We start from the raw sequence: 16,579 nt of genomic DNA, 5'->3' as shown, positions 1-16,579 counted from the left end.
AATTTACTGATTTAATTCTTAGATATTATAAAAAATCTTTTGTTTTCCCCTCTCTCTTTTTCCTTTTCTATCATTAGGACCCAGTCGAAACTACCACCACTTTAAAGATGTTCTCTATTTTGAAGCCAGAGTATTCTTTTCTCAGCTTACAACTCTTCTAGAAGCTCCCTGTTGATCTTAAAACAACAACCTAGATTCTCAGCAATGACCTCCAGGCTCTCCAGCCTCTGGCCTCTGCACTTCTGTAGCTTCAGTGCTTCTGGCTCCCCTGACTATGGCTGCTGGCTCTCCTCCTGTTCTCAGCACCTTTGCAAGGACTCTCCCCTGTGTGGAGATGCTCTACCTCAGTCTCCTATTCATTTATTTCTATATATCTCTCAATCTCAACATCAGTTTCCGAGAAGCTTAATAAAGATAATTATTACTATCAATGCATCAATTTGCAATCTTTTTCTCCTGGTATTGTAAAATAACTTTAAATATTTTTAACTGAGCTATAAAATAAACACAGGAAAATGTACATAAGGCAAGTGTACAACTTGAAAAAATGTACAAAGTAATACTGTCATGCTTTATTGGATTCTCAATGCAATTAACTGTGATTCTGATTAAGCATCTGCTCTATAATTTGAAATATGCTTAGTCCATGAAGGATACAAACAAATCAAAGAAGAATTGTTCTTCATCTTCATGGACATTACCCTTTGATGAGATCTACACAACAGGACAATTAGGAGCGGGACAGGCTAGAAATGATTCATTCATTCTTTCATTCTAGAAATGATTCATTCATCCTTTCATTCATCTAGTACTTATTATTACTGTGTACAAAACCTGGAACAAAAAAGACAGATTCAGTCCCTATCCTCATTGAATTCAACTAAGTGAATAAGGTACAAACCATGTGACAGTGAGTTCTATATCATATGGATGTTCATGTGAACACACAGTAATTCCAGTTTGGGAAGCATGGGGTCAGGGTGTGGTAATGCCAGGGAAAGTTTTCTAAAGGAAGTCAGAGCGAAACTAAGACCTGAAAGTTAAAGGAGAGCCAATCGGCAAAGAGAGGTGAAGGGTGAAACATCTTTCAGGCAAAGGCCAAAACATCTGACTTTTCATCTGACTTTTTCCCAAAGTGAAAAAAAAGAGCTTGTTGTATTTGGAGAACTGAACACATTTCAGTACGGCTAGAACATTAGCAAGTTGGCGAAAGTGCCTGTCTGATGACTGAGTTAGAAAGAGAAACCGACAAAGCCTATTCTTACAAACATGTTTATTTCTACAGTCCAGTATAGCCTTGCCTCTCAGGATTTCTTTTTTTCAAATCAAGTTATAAATTCTATATGAAACTGCAAGTCAGATATTCTGAACACCAAAATGCAAAATTCAGGCATGAGAACCATAAAGTCGGCTTGGACTGGTCTCTAAGGGTCATGTGCAATTATCTAAAGTGAGAGGTAGAATGGGAAGATATTGACAAGGCAGGACTTACTAAATCCAGGAGGAACCAGCCAGGCCATGATTATGGCATCAACAAAGCTTGTGTCCAGGGCAGGGTTTATTATATGCAAACAACAGTCTTAATATAGAGATGTTTCTTTTCATTGTAGGCTAAAGAGAAAACTTCTAAGAAAATGAAAGATGATCACATATGTACTGTGCTTTACACATTAGCTTTAGGCTTTGATTTTTCTATCATCTCAGGAGAAGTGGTCACAGAGGATAGGGAGCTACTGCTTTACTTGTAAGGATCAAATAGGTATTGTGACCTGTAGGTCTAACAGTTCTGATACTTGTTACTCATTCTCCTAGGAAATCATGATTGAACACTTGCTGCTGGCCTGATGTAAGCAGTAGGGCCATGGTGATGAATGGGAGATTTAGAGAGCTTTCTCTAATGGAGCCTACGTTGCTAAGATAGAGACAGAAAAGGGTGAGCAAACAAACAAATAAGATGACTTCAATTAGTAACAGACAAGGAAGAAAAGAAACTACTTCAGATGGGAGACAGGAATGCTCTTGGGAAAAGAGATATTTGACCTGAGATCTGATGAAAAGAGAAACAGACCAGGAGAAAGAACTTGACGGCAGATGAAACATCAAAAGCAAAGACCCTAATGCAGGAATGAGCTTGGCTTTCTGCAACGACACAAAGGGCTCCAATGTCGAGGAGCATCTCTGATCTCTAGAGCATCTAGGACATCTATAGCAGCTCTCTAGAACCTTTCTAGAGCATCTGGCTCTCTGCAGCAATAAAGAGAAGAATGGTAGAAGTTGCATTCACAGAAGCAAGCAGGTGTAAGGTAACTGGGGCCATTATATGTTAACAAGTTTGGATTCTATTCTAAGAAAAACAATGACTTGATTTACATTATTTTTTTCTGGCTGTGTTATAGTTAGACTTTTGTAGAGAAAGGCTTGAATGGAAGCATGGAGACAATGGCAATAATTTAGGCAAGATTTGATAAAAACCTAGACCAGGGACCAATCTTGAAATAGGTTGGTATCAATGGAGACCGAGAAAGGGGTCAAATTCAAGATATATTTTGTATGTAGAGCTGACAGAATGTTGTGACGGTTTGTATACAGTGCATGAAGCAAAGAAAGGAATCCAGGAGAATCCTTCATTTCCTAGTTTTAGCAAATTGTAGATGGTGATGTTGATTAGACAAGAAAGAAGGTTTCTTTCTTCAGTGAATGTTAAAGGCAATTACTAGGTGATGTTAAGCCTCTATCACATTATATTCCACAATTAATTGTAGGGGAAAATTGCTCATTATTTGAAAGGTAAGATGGGAGAACTGTGTGGGATAGTACAAGAACAGTTGAGAATTGGGTTTCCTGTCATGGGCTGATTCCATCTGCCTGGAATTGATCATCTAGCACACTGCTGGGAAAGATTCTGGAGCCCCATCTGGCATATCTGGAAATAATGCTGAGATGTAGCAAAACCAATAGTGGAAATAAGGAGGGCAAGGTTGACACGCCTACCATATATCTCTGAAATTGAAATACAGTGGAATACTACCGCATTTAGAGTTGGGTAGAACATGGGTTAAAATCCCTTAGCTAAATTATTTAATTTCCATGTCCGTCTCTCCTCATCTATAAAATGAGGATATAAATTCAAATCTTACATGTGTGTAGGGAAGACTGAATGTAATAAAATATGTCAAGCATCTGATATTTAAGAGAAGATGAATACTAATATATTTCCTCACTAAGGAAAAATAATTTGCATATATTACATCTACACCTTTACCTCTATCTATATCTATATCTATCTAATCCACCAATAGATTAGAGGATTCAATAAACTACAAACACATGAAAATAAGTACCTCCATCTTATTTTCTCTGTCACTCCCAAGTCTCTAAGATTGCTTATCATTACAGATGGAGAGGAATCAAGTTAAGATTGGGTTTACCCCTTATAGAATTTTAACTTCATTGTCTGGTGTACTCTACCCCTTCCCAAATGATCTTAAGCCTTTGGATAAATTAAAACAATTTCATGATGAGATGATGGTGATGATAATGATAAAAATAGTAATAGAGTTTATCCATTCATTTGTCGATGGACATTTAGGTTGCTTCCACGTCTTGGCTATTGTAAATAGTGCTGCTATGAATATTGGGGAGTATGTATCAAGAAGATGTGGATATATATACACAATGGAATACTATTCAGCCATAAAAAGAATGAAATAATGCCATTTGCAGCAACATGGATGGACCTAGAGATTATCACACTAAATGAAGTAAGTCAAAGACAAATATTATATGACATCACTTATATGTAGAATCTAAAATATGATACAAATGATCTTATTTACTAAACAGAAACAGACTCACAGACAGGAAATAAACATATGGTTACCAAAGGGGAAAGTCGGGGGAGGGATAAATTAGAAGTTTGGGATTAGCAGATACAAACTATTATATATAAAACAGATAAATAACAAGGTCCTACCGTATAGCACAGGGAACTATATTCAAGTCTTGTGATAACCTACAATGAAAAAGAATATATATATATATATATATATATGAATCACTTTGCTGTATACTAATGAACTAATACAACATTGTAAATCAATGTTGATTTACAATCAATCAACATTGATTGTAAATCAATGTTGCAGAAAGTAATGCAACATTGTAAATCAACTATACTTCAAACTATACTTCAATTTTAAAAAATCAACAACAAATATTATAATAAAAATAGCCTTCAAAATAAATAGAAAGAGATTGGCAGGCAGCTGGAAGAACAGATTTAGAACTCTCAGGTAGAGAAACAGGATAGCCAGGACCTACACATGGGTTTTACATGGAAGATGTTCCATTAATTTCATATAGCTCTGTTTGGTTTCGTTTGGCTTTTTTCTCTTTTTTTTAGGTTGGAAGTAAATAAGTTGATGGGGAATACTAGCTCAATAAAAGGACTCATTACAAAGCCAACTAATGCCTTTACATTGAGCTTCAATCAGGTGTGGCCTGCTTAAAGTCAGATCATATCTTATCTGCTTAGATTCCTTCAGAAAGTTCCTGGCTCATTCAGATTAAATGCCAACGTGCAGGCTGAAGTCTTTACTGTGGCCTCAAGACCACAGATGACTTCCTTCCCTTTACCTCTCGACCTTGACTCTTTCTATTCCTTACTCACTCTGCTTCAGCCAAGCAGGCTTGTTTTCCCTCCCATACACTGAGAATGTCCCCCATCCTCTTTGGGCTCCTTGCACTTTCTATTCCCTCCACCTGAAATGGTCTCCATCCAGGTATTCTCAAGGCTCAATCCTTCATTTCCTTCCAGGCTTGATTTAAAAGGCCTCTTCTCAGTGATGTCTCAGCAACTCTATCTGAAATGTACACACCCCCATGGTAACTCATATTACTTTTCCTTGTTGTATTGTTTTCATTAACATTCCTATTTATCTAATATAACCTAAATTTTACTTATTTCCCTTATTTATTGTCTTTTTACCTCACGAGAATGTAGGTTTCACAAAAAAATGAATTTTTATATGTTTTGTTCACTGCTATATCCCCAGTATCTAGAATAGTGCCTGGCATACAGTAGGTGCTCCATTAATACTGGTTAAATGAATAGACTGCTACAAGACTTGTATATGGGTTCTTTTTGCGTCTAGCACATTCAGTCACATGACTAAAAACACGATATTTGATAATCCATCCTCTTATGGAGTATGATTCTCAAATTAACTGGTGTTTCTGCTTGCCTGAGTATACTATTTTTGTATATCCTGCCCTATTTGTTGAAAACTATTCCAAGACAATTTAGTTCTCATCTTATTTAATAACATCTGATGATTATAGTTGGATCTTTGATTTATAAGTATTTGGGGATCTGGAAAAATTATGTTGACAGCTAACAAAATAAGCATTTTTTAAAATTGTGGCTACTTTGTACTGACCTCTGAGTAGGAAGTTGATATGTAAATAAACTTTCTGGTTAGGATTTCCATCCCATAGTCATGCTGACATTAACCATAAGTTACAGGGGAGAAGAGAGGATACACCATTCTTTAATTTAGATCTAAAATATTAAAGATTTACTATGGACCAACTCCTCTGCACTGTACTTTCACATTAGATATCTTAATTTATTTAAAGTATCACAGGAGATTTTAAAGAGAGACAACAGGAAAGAGGAGAGCATGGGTTCTCTCTTAGTACCATATTACAACACATGCTTCTATTTTTTTTTCAGCACAACTTACTGCAAGGGTGAGAAAACAGTTGCTGTTTAAATGTGAAAAAGGCAAACGTGGTTATATATGGACTCAATAATGAAAGTTGTGAAAAATCACTTATCTACAACAGTTTGATATAAAAATAACCAAGTATTGGATGAGTATGGAAATTGCCAATCAAGAAATGCTGCAAGTACTGATTTCATGCAAGAAGCACTTGAGAGCATGGTGGGCAGTGCAACCTTTCTCCAGCCATTGCAATCACGCTGCATCACACCCCAGAATGTGCCCATTTCACAAAAGAAAGAGGGAGGCATGAGAGAGGTGAAATGATCCACCAATGGTCACAGAGTTAATAAGTGGAGATGTTGTAAGTAGAACTGAATCTCCTGGTCTCTAAGCTGCCATTCCTTCCATTATACCTCCGCCAGTACTGTGATGTCCCATCCACTCCTACCCCCATGAGAAATTAACTATATGATTATCACCAGCATGACAGGTAAGAAAAATTTAAATATCACATTCTGATTGTATGTCCAGCTCCTGGCATAACATAGCTGCTCAATAAATGCATGTTTGTTTCCCTTAGCCATTGGAAACATAAGATTCTAACCAAATGTTTAATGATTTTCAGCTCAGAGAGCCTCTGTCCACTTAAACAGATTGTGACTAGCCTACTGGGTACAAATTGAAGACTGTCTAAGCCATCTTTCACACTAATGTGCTGATTAAATTATCCTTACCCTAGCCTTATAGGCCTAAACAGATACGACAAATTGTCACTCACTAATGAAAAGGGTGTGGGGTGGGCAGTGGATAGGCTTTCTTGATGTAAGCACAAAGAGAGAAAATAGAGAAACCATCAAAGTTCAGGATGTAATCATTCTCAAAAGTGCATATGAAATACACAACAGAGGATGAGAAAATGATGAATTTCATACACAGAGCAGTGAAATATTTTTAAGCTTTTTATATGTTTTTGTCTCTTTGAGGTACATTAAAATAAGAGAGACCATAGTTCCTCAAGCTTGAAAAAATTAAATCAAATAAATTCCATGCACTGAATATCTTCTGCTTTGCTTCTATATTACTGATATGGACCAGATAAATAATTCTGGATTGGTTGTCAGGTCACTTGGATTCTTGTTTTGGTTTGTAAGTTAATTATTATTTTGACCGTGAGCAAGTTCCTTCACCTCTTGACACTGCCCTTTATGGAATATTTTGATACAAAAATAGAATAAGGGAGAGAATTTAACTATTACAAGGTTTATTTTAAGTACAAGATAGAGGTTTCATTCTATCTACCTGGAGAAGAGGGTATGGCTTTTTGATTAAGGGTGTGAGCTATGGAATCAGATTGTCTGAGTTTAAGTATCCCTCAGTTATTTACCACTTCTGAGAGCTTGGTTATGTAAGTTATGCCTTTAGGGCTTCAGTTTCTTATTTTTAAAATAAGAATGATAATAATAGTATGTACCTTAGGGTAATTTTTGTAAAAGAGAGAATTCATGTAGAGGGCCAGTACAGCATCTAAATAAAAAGAAAGTTTTCAGAAAGTATTTTCTTTTTCTTATTATATCATTATTAATATTAATATGGCCATTGCTGAAATTAAAATAGGTTTCAGTTCTTATCTGGGCTCTACTGTTGGCTAGCTGTGTAACTTTGGACCCAATGGTGAACTTGAACTCTCTATCTTGTTCTCATTACTTTAAGGAGTAGTTAATGCCAACTGTGCTTTGTTGCCAGGTGAATCAGGCATCCACAAGTTAAATTCCTAGTATATACAATATGTTCAAAAACTAGAAGTTGATGTGCCCACTTTTGCTCCAGATTTTTATGATTCCAATTTTCTCATTTAATTACCCCAGGGTGTAGGGTTATTTCAACTGAGAATCTATTCCAGGGCTTCTACATGCCATGATTCCTCATTAAGCTTTGCCACTGCTGAGTAAAACTTTGTACAACATAAGATGTAGAGTTAAAGGGACACAGATGTGGTCTCCTTTCCCTCTGCTCAAATCACTGAAATTGCCAATGACAAAGGAAGAGAGCTCCAGAAACACCAGCATCAGAGGCTAGCAAAGAAGAGGAATCCATGTTGAGCACACCTGCCAAGGACGTGTCGGTGGAAATGCCTAAAGGTCGGAAGAGTGATATGGTTTACAATTCACTCTAGAGCAACACTTACCCGCCACCAAATCCTCTATTTTAGAGATGCCCAAATATTTTCAGATGAAACTTGTCTGTTCCCATTTCAACTCCTTTAAATTAATCCACCAGGGCCAAGGAAGTGGATGCTGAACCCAGGCCAAAAGACCAAAATTCATCTGTGCGACTGCCCTATACAGCTAAGTCTGCCTGATGCCAAAGCCTATGTTCTTAGTCACCATGTTCTGCTTTCTTCTGCAAGCTCTCATCAGGGACCCTTCATTCCCTCCATGAAAGCATACATTTTCTCAACAATGACTGGAGAACAGAAGTCCCCTTTGACCCCAAGAACTACAGCACATTTCCCACTGAGAGTTCTCGCAGTCCTCTTCCAAGGGAGAGGAGGGGCTTGAAGCAGATTTTTAAACCATTTACAGCTGGATTTCTCAGGTCTCGCACTAAAAGAAACACACAGTCCACATAAAGTCATTCCAAATCCATTAAATGTTCAACTTTCCAAAATTTATCTCCTAATCTAGTAACTCATCTAGTTTTCTAAAAATAACAATACAGAGAACAATAGAAAAACTAAAAGTCCAGAAATCCTCATTTCTTTGCTTCAAGCTTAATTAATGATATTTATGATATTTTCTAAGGAATATACTGACTTATAAACACATTTTCACATATATGAAACAAAATATGGAAATATATTATTTAAAATATATATATGTATTTATATGTATATAGACATAATTTGTTTCTACTCCTCCCTTTAATATCATCCAGACTCATTGTCTTGCCTCTCATCAAACATAATTCATGTTACTTCTATCCTAAAATGTTTTGCTCCAGTAATTATGAATTTTTCTACTCCCCCAAGTAAGCCATGATATTCTGCACCTCAGTGCCTTTGTACAGACTCTTTCTTCTTTCTAAAATAGACGTGCCTACACTTGTGTAATAAAAAGATGCATATTCATTCTTCACAACCCAGAAGTAGTGTCTCATTTCATTTTATATTATTTCTTCCCCTTCCCCTGCTCTAAGGGAAGTCTGATTATCACTCCCATTTTTGCTGTCACCTTACCTTCTATTTACTGTTAAAATATTTACCACCATGTCTTGTAGTTATTTACTCACAAATCTGTCTATAACTGAGTGGAGTTCCTTGAAAATGATTTTACTTAAACATTTGTTATTTGTCTAAGTTTCTCTAGAGTTATTCATAATGTCTGTCCCATAGTGGGTGCTTAATAACTGTTGGTTGAGAAACTGTATGATTACGCACCACAAGGTTAGATGTAGATGACTTTTTTTCTAATGTGAACAGGAAGACGATGAGAAATGAGCAACTGTGTAAGCCAATCTCATCATATTTCATATAATTGTTTCGTGAACAGCTAACTTCAATCTTAGCACGTTTCTTCTTATGCTAAACTGTAGATGACTTGACAATGAAGTGTGGTAGTTGGACAGTCACATACTTATAGTCATGTTTACATGGTTCTAATTTTATCATATTCTCTGTTCAAATTTTCACATTTATAGTGCATTATTTTCCTAAAGGAACAGATACATTTTAATTGAGATGAATCCAGATGCATCAATTTGCTTGAGGAAGCCAGTTGGATAGAGATGCACTGCTGGTGGGACTTGGAAGCAGACATTTATGTGGTGATGGATTTTACACTCTGCATAGCCTCTGGCGTGCCACTGGACCCCAATTTTCCTGACCACAAAGTCTCGTATGGGCTCTCATCCACCATATACTTCTCCTTGGTAACACCTATCACATTTGCAATTTGACATGTGTTTGTGGGATTGTCTGATTAATTTTATTATCTCCAACTAGAGTATAAATTCCTTAAGGGCAGGAAATGTATCTCTTTTACTCACCATAGGATATATAATATCTACTGCATGGTTAATAAATACTTAGTAAATGGATATATAAAAATAATGACCTCTCCCATCATTGAAGTGATGCTTGCTCCAGTAATTGCTTGGCAGGCAATATACAGCATTACAACCCAAACTGAGGTGCTGCAAGGTGTTGTTCTGGGTACTTTCTGCAAATGTATCTTTGGTCAGACTTAATAAACAATTATGAAATTAGGAATTAAAACAACAACAACAGCATCAAAAACAAATGTGAATTAGCAGTAGTAATAATGATGATGGCTACAGTGTGAGGGCCCACAAGGTACTAAAGCTGATTTCATACAACATTTCAAATCCATGCCACAAACTCCCAAGGTCAGTTATAAGATTCTACTTTATAGAGAGACAACTGTCTTAGGAAAGCAACGCATTTATTGACTTGCTGTCAGAACCCAGACCTATTTGACTTTATTTTATGTCCCTTTATTCCAGGACCCTTATTCAACATTTCATCAATAAGAGCATTTCTAAGCTGGATTTAGATACTAAAAGTTACGCATGATTGATACCTTTGAAAAAGCATCTGTAATGTTATACAATTACGTAATGTATTTGTTCACGAGCCTTTTTATTCTCTCAGTATATTTTGTGCTACTTGAAGCAAGGGGAGGGAATGCATTATTAAGCATTTATTTTTAAAATACAGTGTAGCACACCATCATTGATACAATGGTGCTTGATACATGTTTGCAAGAGTCAAATTTAAATGTTTCCAAGAGTCAGATTTAAATGTTTCTGCCATCTCCTCCTAAAAATGGATGGGATTCATCCAAGAAGAAGAAATTATTGACTTTGCTTATGATCATGGCAAACGTAGAAGATTCCACTTTACCTGTTTCCTAAACTCATTTCTTCTCATCACATATCTATAAAGCTCTGAAGATGAAACAGTCCATCTTGGTAATATTAACAAATTGGTATTTAATTAAATTACTCTGTTAGAGGCCAAAAAGATGAATACTTTTAAGGTCCAATGAAAAGCAAGAAAATGAAGAAAAATGTGGGTTTCAGAGTCTTCCAGGCCTGAGCTCCATGGTTCTGTTACTGGCATGCATTCTTAGTAAGTTACTTCACTTTTATGATTTTTAATTTTCTTATCTGCAAAATGGGAAGAAAATTCTCTGCAGAGGGTATTTGTGAGGATCTAGCAATAAAGTAAAGGTGAAGTTCTGGCAGATTAATAATACACAGCTGTTTTTACAAAGAAACTTTTTGGCTCCATGGTGGCAATTTATAGCAAGCACTGTAGAAAACTTACTGGATTCATGATTAATAAGAAATAAAAGTAAAATAAAAGCCAAAAGGTAAAAACGAGAAAAAATGAAGATAAAAAGGAAAATTCTAAAGATGGTGAACAGTATCTTTATAGTTTGTGTAGGAATAAACTGGACTTGGATTTAATGTGTTTCTATGACAATCAAATATTACTTTACCCTCTGATGAGAACATTAAACAAAAAGCAGATGAAATACAGAGCACATACTGGCATTCCTCTGGGGGAATTTGTGGGCTAGTCTTGTCTTTTGTATAAATGAAGGGCTTAGGGAGATAACTGGCTGACACATTTCATATTTTCAAGAAGATGAGGCAAAACTAGCTTGCCCCTCCCTTTGGAAGTAAAATGTCAAGCAAATAAATGGAAATGTGGCACTGCACCATGTGTGATTTGGGGATGATTCACAGTCTCAGATGCATTCTGAGTTCAGGACAAGAGCTTGGCAATTTTCTTCCCCGAAACCACAGTTGGACAAGTGTGCTTTTAAAGATAACTGTAGTAAAATCTTATGTTTCAGGTCATAAACTGTTCACTGCAATGAACACTGGAGGAAGACATGGTTTTCCTGGTACTTTTCTTGAAAGATCTCTCTTACGACTACCCCCTCAGGGTGGTCTCTGACCCTAACCCAGGGCCAGGGACCCACTCCCAAGCTAATTTAGGCACCCTCCTCTTCACACCCATCATATGTTCATCACTGCCCAAAACACAAAGTATTGAGGTTCTATGGCTTCTCTTTCCTTCATCAGAACACTAATTTTTTAGGGCATGCACTAAATTCATTTTTATCTTTGTATTTCCAGATCCTAGCAAATAACCAAGCATGGGAGCTTGGTTAGAATTTACTCGATAAATGAATACATAGCTATATCAATGCTATCCTTCTTGGATATGTTGTGACTTCATTATTACCAGAGGCAAATTGTCAGAGAGAGAAACAGACAAGTATTATTAGGGATTGTAATCATGATTTTAAAAAATCCCGTTTGAACACCCTTATGTGTAGAGAATTTGGAATATCTTTCTCAGCTCATTGGTAGTGTGGTATTCAAATACTAAAATTATCAGAAAATTAAGATGTGTCTTTCAATCAGCCTAACTTGAACTCTCAACCAGAGAATGCAACAGGGTAAACAGACTTGAGATGGGAAGATGATGATTTTTTATTCAGTCACTAGGGGATAGCAAAACTTAAACTCACAGGATATGTTGAGAATACTATGGAGGATTATATGTCAAAGTTACAGTTCAGTGCTGAGCACACAGATTATGCTTGTTTCTGTTATTTCCTTACTCCCATTCCAGCTCATAATTTTTGCTGTATGTTTATTATATACCCTACACTGGAATTTTCAGTAGATAGTCTAAGACATCAAAAGCAGAACTGATTCATGGGCTGGCTCCATAGAAACTTCTGGAGAAACCAGATTCCTTTCATGCAGAAAGACAGACCACCTTCTCCAAAGATAAGGCCAAGCTTAGAGAAGGTCTATCTCTGGTATCGTGTGGTAGCCTAGGATTTGGAGATGTGAAGACCTGGGTTCATATTTGGATTCTGCCTTTTAGCTAGCTGTTTATTCTCTGGTAGGTTATGCAAACTCTCTCTCAGTTTCTCCATCTCTAAAACAGCGTTCATTAATTATTTCTCTGGGATCATTATAAAGATTAAATTAGAATTAAGCTCTGTGAGTCCTGGAATTATATTAATCTTAGTCACTGCCCATGATCCTAGATCCTGGCACTGGACTCTACATATAGTAAATGCTTAATCCTGATGTCTGGAGTTAATGAACAAATAGGTTTGTTTATATGAACCTCTTTATGCCTAAACAAACTCATATTGAAAACCAAAGAGTCCTTATTGATACAGAAATTACTTCAACTCAGATGAAGCTGATAAGTATTTTTTCTCAGAATATTGCCTGTTGGTTTAATCGCCTCCTTTGCCTTGCTCATAAATTTACCTTAGCCTCCATGCCAATTCCATATCTAACTTTAAATATTTTCCCATTTTAATGTTCATCTAAAAGGTTATCTACTAAAATAAACTTTTTTTCTCTCCATCATCTTAATGTATCCATGTATAGTAAATCAATCTCTCTTTTGCCTTTCCCAATCCTCCACCAAAAGCTGCTACATAATCACCACTACACTTTGTACAGAGTCCTGTTGTTATACAGACTATAGAGTCTGTATAGACTGTAATTATATAGTCTATACAATATTGCAATTATATGCTTGCTTGCTTATCCCCTACTCCAGGGGTCCCCAACCTCTGTGATCTAATGCCTGATGATCTGAGGTGGAGCTCATGTGATAATAATATAAATAAAGTTCACAATAAATACAATGTGTTTGAATTATCCCAAAACCATCACCCCACCCTGGTCCGTGGAAAAACTGTCTTCCACGAAACCAGTTCCTGGTGCCAAAAAGATTGAGGACCGCTGCTCCACTCTATACTATTTTATTTTTCTAACGGTCCAGAATTTGTTAATCCCAGTACTCTAGCCTTGACTGTTGATAAAAGTTTAGTGACTGAAGTTTTCCTAAGAGACTGCAGTTTTTTCCAGGACAAAGTCTTGATGTTTTTCATATCTTTAAAGGTCAAAAAACAAACCCAAAAAACAGTCACTATGGCAAAACCGGCTAGTTGTCCTCAAATATCTGTTCTCTCTTTCTTCCATGGTAATAGAAAACTAATTTTGAACAGAGTAGAAGGGTAGCCAGACTAAAACTACATTTCTTATCTTCCACTGTAAAGTAAGCCCATGTGATTGACTTCTGTCCAGTAGGTTAGCAAAATTGTCATGTTGTAGTTCCCAAGAAATTCTTTAAAAGACATCTCCAAGTACATTTTATCCATTATTTTTTACCCCTTCCTTAATCTTGCTGCCTGGAACATGAATAAGATGGCTGGAGACCTAGCTGTCATTTTAGCCCATGAGACAATCTTAGGGTGGAGTAGTGAGATAGATGGAGCTGTAGTCTCTTCCTGGAATAGAGCTGCTATGTCATTCTGGATGGCATAAAAAGTATTTTACACTGTGAAAGATAATCTTTTTTTTTTTATCCTTAAGCCACTCTTATCCTCATAACGCAGAAGCAAACTCATAGCCTGTGCTCAAACACTTTTTCCTGCATTGACTTATTTTTAGAGTTGGTTCTTATCCATATATCTTTAATGGTCATATTTCCTGGAAATTTTTAGGAATAAAGTAGAGATTTGGCTTCCAAATAGTCCTTTGGAAGAATGTAGCCATGAAAGTATAGTCCAAGAAATAATCAAAATATTGGAATTAATCAAAAAAATGCTATATTTTCTACTATGTGATCAATAGTATGCCATAGGGATAGAAGACAAAAAGTGAAATCAGTTTTATACTTTCCCACCCACCCCCCCAAGGCACAGTCAGTTGAGGAATAAAAATATAGACAGACACAAAATCATCTCTAACTCTGCTATCCTGTGGGATACAGACTAAATATACTGGGATTCAGAGAAGGAAAACAGAATTTAGGTCTTTGCTAATCAAGGGAAAGATTTAGTGGGGGATCTTTGGGTGAAGAAAATGCAGGATACAACATGTAGATTACCAATATGGATGTGTATGGTGTCACCCTGTCTTTTCTGTACACATGCAGATGCTTTTTGATACACCATGGTGTTCTTTGACATATACAGAGTCCACATTCTTCTAACTGTAGCACTCAGGCAGCTTTGACCAACCATTTTAATATTCTATATGAACCTATTTGCCAACTCTGATGTAGATTATTCTGAGAAGTGAAAGAACATAAGCAAAGATCTGGAGATAGAAATCAAGAAAGCATGTTTAAAGAATATGGCTAGATATGAGTAGGGAATATATTCTAGAAAAGTGAGTGGTGATACTACCTCTAGAGATGGGGTTGTTTATATCCTTGGAATCTACGAGGCAATCCTGGAAACCTTTGTTTTTCCTCAAGATAGGCCATGAACTCTTTCATCCCATTTTTGACTAATGATTTTTAGCAACCTCCTCGCGATCCCTAAGGAGCTTGTAACTTACAATCTAGATGTGAAAACACATATACTATCTCTAACAAAGTATAGTAAAAACTATAGTAGAAGTATATCCAGAATACAGTAGAGAAACAAGAACCTCTGAATCTATCTGAATGAAGAGTAGTTAGGAGGGAGTGAAAAACCAGTGATTATGTCTTGAGGCAAAAGTAGTTCACAAAACAAGAAGGTATTCTAAGAAGAAGGAACAATAGCAGAAAGAAAAAAAAAAAACTCTTGAAGATGTTTGGTATTGTTAAATATCAGGACGTAATCTCAGGTGGATAGAGAGTAAGCCACATGTATGGAGAAGGAAAGAATTAGACCAGATGGGAATTTTTTTTTTAGCACAAGCTTGCTCTCATTATAGAAATTTGCTTTTTTATCTATGGGTGACCAGGCTTGGCTTTGAAAATTGTAAGGGCAAAACACTCCACCTTGCCACTTTGGGGGGCAGTCTGTTTTACTTTCCAATAATTCAAATCAGTATAAAATTAAAATCATCATCTTCATTATCATTATTGGACTTAAATATACCTACTTACAACTTGGTAGAGTACAAATATTTGGACACAGGTGCTAAATAAGCTGATTCATACCTCAGCTCTACTACTTAGCTATGTATTCCTTTTTTAGTTGCTTGACATCTCAGAACCGCTTACCTCAACTATTAAATATAGAGATATATACAATTATATTCCACATATAGTCCTGTATTTGAGTTAAATAAGATTCTATAAATATTATACAAAGAACCCAGCACACAGTGGGTTCTAAACAGCTGTTAGTTTCCCCTGTTCCATCTTCCTTCAAGTCTCATTGTAGGATCTTTTGATCAGCTACTAATATTACTACATTATCTTTGTTTTTAGTTCATCACACAGTCTATTTTCCAATATAAAGCTGCCATGCAAATGAGTTTTCTTTGTGCTTTTGCACAGGGTTATAAGACGTTTAAATTAAGTCATCGACATCTTGTCATAGCTACTGCTCTTCAAATAATTAAACCTCTGGCTCAGCTGGTGGCTATACTTTTGAGTAATTATTTTTTTCATTGGCACTGTTTTTAATAGCTTGTTACACGTTACAAGGAGAATCCATCCCCATAAATTTAAATGAAATACTTTATGAGAAGACCAATAAATAGACAGAAGCAAGCTGGTTCAAAATGATAATTAACATATTATTGACTCCCTCAGTAAGAGTTGGGTTTTTCATTATAAAGATACTATCTGGATTCTGTTTGGAGTCCTAAATATCGAATTAATCCTTTACTTTGGCTATCAAAATAATGCAGATTTCAAAGCATGCATTTCCTATGTTTAAAAATGAAGGCGCCCTCGCTTGCAATATCTAACTTTTTATTTACTGCCACACTTTGCAGACTTAGGACATTAATGTAGGTGTTGATAGAAAAATCATCTCCAATAATTATTACAGTAG

The sequence above is a fragment of the Phocoena phocoena genome, chromosome 8 (assembly GCF_963924675.1).
Source record: "Phocoena phocoena chromosome 8, mPhoPho1.1, whole genome shotgun sequence".
NCBI classification, from domain to species: Eukaryota; Metazoa; Chordata; class Mammalia; order Artiodactyla; family Phocoenidae; genus Phocoena; species Phocoena phocoena.
This window is presented reverse-complemented; position numbering follows the sequence as displayed.